This window comes from Symphalangus syndactylus, chromosome 12 (genome assembly GCF_028878055.3).
Source record: "Symphalangus syndactylus isolate Jambi chromosome 12, NHGRI_mSymSyn1-v2.1_pri, whole genome shotgun sequence".
In the NCBI taxonomy this organism is placed as follows: Eukaryota; Metazoa; Chordata; class Mammalia; order Primates; family Hylobatidae; genus Symphalangus; species Symphalangus syndactylus.
In genome coordinates this window covers 44484159-44488395 of record NC_072441.2, presented here as the reverse complement: position 1 = coordinate 44488395, position 4237 = coordinate 44484159, and positions in this window count along the sequence as shown.

Genomic DNA, 4237 nt, shown 5'->3' with positions numbered 1-4237 from the left:
GTGCCTGGCTAATTTTTGTACTTTTTTTGTTGAGACAGGGCTTTGCCAATGTTGCCTAGGTGGCCAAACTCCTGAGTTCGAACAATTCACCCACCTTGGCCTCCCAAGGTGCTGGGATTACAGGCATGAGCCACCACACACAGTCTGCCTATGCTTTCTTTAAAGTAGCCAATTCACAACTCCCATGGGAAAACCTAAGGAATAGCGCCCTTAATAAGGGCATAGTCCCACAGGTCTTCTTTCTCTCCCATTCTCCACCTGATGGTTGAGCTCCCTGCTGCCTCCAGATTTCCTGATGACTTCCTATCAGCACCCCTAATCTCTCTGGTACCTGTAAGTAATACATTTCTTCTCTTTTATGCATTCTGGTTTCACTTCCTCACTATGCTTCACCTGACACAAGCACTTGAACCTAACTTTCCTCCTGGTCAGCCCCCTCCTAGAGAGTGGCTATCTTGGCTTATTGCTACTCTCAAGAGAGAGAGAGCTCAGGATCAGATTAGAAAAAAATCACAACGTAGAAGATAACATGGGACAAAATATAGATTACCTTCGGTTTAGCAATGACTTTTTACATATAATACCAAAGGCGTGATACATGCAAGAGATAATAAGCTAGACTTTATTAAAATTAAAAATGTCAGCCAGGCACTCTGGCTCACGCCTGTAATCCCAGCACTTTGGGAGGCCGAGGCGGGCAGATCACAAGGTCAAGAGATCGAGACCATCCTGGCCAATGTGGTGAAACCCGGTCTCTACCAAAAATACAAAAATTAGCTGGGCATGGTGGCGCTTGCCTGTAGCCCCAGCTACTCAGGAGGCTGAGGCAGGAGAATTGCTTGAACCTGGGAGGCAGAGGCTGCAGTGAGCCGAGATCATGCCACTGCACTCCAGCCTGGTGACAGAGCGAGACTCTGTATCACAAAAAAAAAAAAAAAAAAAAAGAGAGAAAATGAACAACTTAATTTAAAAATGGACAAAACACTTGAACAGACACCTTGCCAAAGAAGATACACAGATGGCAGATAAGCAAAATAAAAGATGCTCCACATCACATGTCATTGAGGAAATGCAAATTTAAACAACAATGAGATACCACTACATGCCTATTAGAATGGCCAAAATCCAGAACACTGACAACACCAAATGCTGGCAAGGATATAGAACAATGGGAATTCTCATTCATTGCAGGTGGGGATGCAAAATGATACAGCCATTTGGAAGACAGCCTGGTGATTATTATTATTATCACTATAAGTTGTAGGGTACATGTGCACAATGTGCAGGTTTGGTACATAGGTGTACATGTGCCATGTTGGTTTGCTGCACCCATCAACTCATCATTTATATTAGGTATTTCTCCTAATGCTATCCCTTCCCTAGCCCCCACCCCATGACAGGCCCCAGTGTGTGATGTTCCCCACCCTGTGTCCAAATGATCTCATTGTTCAATTCCCACCTATGAGTGAGAACATGCAGTGTTTGGTTTTCTGTCCTTGCGATAGTTTGCTGAGAATGATGGTTTCCAGCTTCATCCATGTTCCTGCAAAGGACATGAACTCATCCTTTTTTATGGCTGCATAGTATTCCACGGTGTATATGTGCTACATTTTCTTAATCCAGTCTATCATTGATGGACATTTGGGTTGGTTCTAAGTCTTTGCTATTGTGAATAGTGCCACAATAAACATATGTGTGCATGTATCTTTATAGCAGCATGATTTATAATCCTTTGGGTGTATACCCAGTAATGGGGTTGCTGGGTCAACTGGTAATTTTAGTTCTAGATCCTTGAGGAATTGCCACACTCTCTTCCATAATGGTTGAACCAATATACACTCCTGCCAACAGTGTAAAAGTGTTCCTATTTCTCCATATCTTCTCCAGCATCTGTTGTTTCCTGACTTTTTAATGATCGCCATTCTAACTGGCATGAGATGGTATCTCATTGTGGTTTTGATTTGCATTTCTCTGATGACCAGTGATGATGAGCATTTTTTCATGTGTCTGTTTGCTGCATAGATGTCTTCTTTTGAGAAGTGTCTGTTCATATCGTTTGCCCACTTTTCGATGGGGTTGTTTTTCTCTTCTAAATTTGTTTCAGTTCTTTTTTTTTTTTTCTTAGATAGAGTCTGGCTCTGTTGCCCAGGCTGGAGTTCAGTGGCATGATCTCAGCTCACTATAAGCTCTGCCTCCCAGGTTCACGCCATTCTCCTGCCTCAGCCTCCTGAGTAACTGGGACTACAGGCACCCGCCACCACGCCTGGCTAATTTTTTGCATTTTTAGTAGAGGCGGGGTTTCATCGTGCTAGCCAGGATGGTCTTGATCTCCTGACCTCGTGATCCACCTGCCTCGGCCTCCCAAAGTGCTGGGATTACAGGCATGAGCCACCGTGCCTGCCTTGAGTTCTTTGTAGATTCTGGATATTAGCCCTTTGTCAGATGGGTAGATTGCAAAAATTTTCTCCCATTCTGTAGGTTGCCTGTTCACTCTGATGGTAGTTTCTTTTGCTGTCCAGAAGCTCTTTAGTTTAATTAGATCCCATTTGTCTATTTTGGCTTTTGTTGCCATTGATTTTGGTGTTTTAGACATGAAGTCCTTGCCCATGCCTATGTCCTGAATGGTATTGCCTAGGTTTTCTTCTAGGGTTTTTATGGTTTTAGGTCTAACATTTAAGTCTTTAATCCATCTTGAATTAATTTTTGTATAAGGTGTAAGGAAGGGATCCATTTCAGCTTTCTACATATGGCTAGCCAGTTTTCCCAGCACCATTTATTAAATAGGGAATCCTTTCCCCATTTCTTGTTTTTGTCAGGTTTGTCAAAGATCAGATGGTTGTAGATGTGTGGCATCATTTCTGAGGCCTCTGTTCTGTTCCATTGGTCTATATATCTGTTTTGGTACCAGTACCATGCTGTTTTGGTTACTGTAGCCTTGTAGTATAGTTTGAAGTTAGGCAGCGTGATGCCTCCAGCTTTGTTCTTTTTGCTTAGAATTGTCTTGGCAATGCAGGCTCTTTTTTGGTTCCATATGAACTTTAAAGTAGTTTTTCCCAATTCTGTGAAGAAATTCATTGGTAGCTTGATGGGGATAGCATTGAATCTATAAATGACTTTGGGCAGTATGGCCATTTTCACGATATTGATTCTTCCTATCCATGAGCATGGAATATTCTTCCATTTGTTTGTGTCCTCTTTTATTTTGTTGAGCAGTGGTTTGTAGTTCTCCTTGAAGAGGTCCTTCACATCCCTTGTAAGTTGGATTCCTAGGTATTTTATTCTCTTTGTAGCAGTTGTGAATGGGAGTTCATTCATGATTTGGCTCTCTGTTTGTCTGTTATTGGTGTATAGGAATCCTTGTGATTTTTGCACATTGATTTTGTATCCTGAGACTTTGCTGAAGTTGCTTATCAGCTTAAGGAGATTTTGGGCTGAGATGATGGGGTTTCCTAAATATACAATCATGTAATCTGCAAACAGGGACAATTTGACTTCCTCATTTCCTAATTGAATACTCTTTATTCATTTCTCTTGCCTGATTGTCCTGGCCAGAACTTCCAACACTATGTTGAATAGGAGTGGTGAGAGAGGGCATCCCTGTCTTGTGCCAGTTTTCAAAGGGAATGCTTCCAGTTTTTGCCCATTCAGTATGATATTGGCTGTGAGTTTGTCATAAATAGCTCTATTATTTTGAGATAATTCCCACTGATACCTAGTTTATTGAGAGTTTTAGCATGAAAGGCTGTTGAATTTTGTTGAAGGCCTTTTCTGCATCTATTGAGATAATCATGTGTTTTTTGTCTTTGGTTCTGTTTAGGTGATGGATTACGTTTATTGATTTGTGTATGTTGAACCAGCCTTGCATCCCAGGGATGAAGCTGACTTGATCGTGGTGGATAAGCTTTTTGATGTGCTGCTGGATTCAGTTTGCCAGTATTTTATTGAGGATTTTTGTATCAATGTTCATCAGGGATATTGGTCTAAAATTCTCTTTTTTTGTTGTGTCTCTGCCAGGCTTTGGTGTCAGAATTATGTTGGCCCATAAAATCAGTTACAGAGGATTTCCTCTTTTTCTATTGACTGGAATAGTTTCAGAAGGGAATGGTACCAGCTCCTCTTTGTACTTCCAGTAGAATTTGGCTGTGAATCCGTCTGGTCCTGGACTTTTTTTGGTTGGTAGGCATTAATTATTGCCTCAATTTCAGAGCCTGTTATTGGTCTATTCAGAGATTCAACT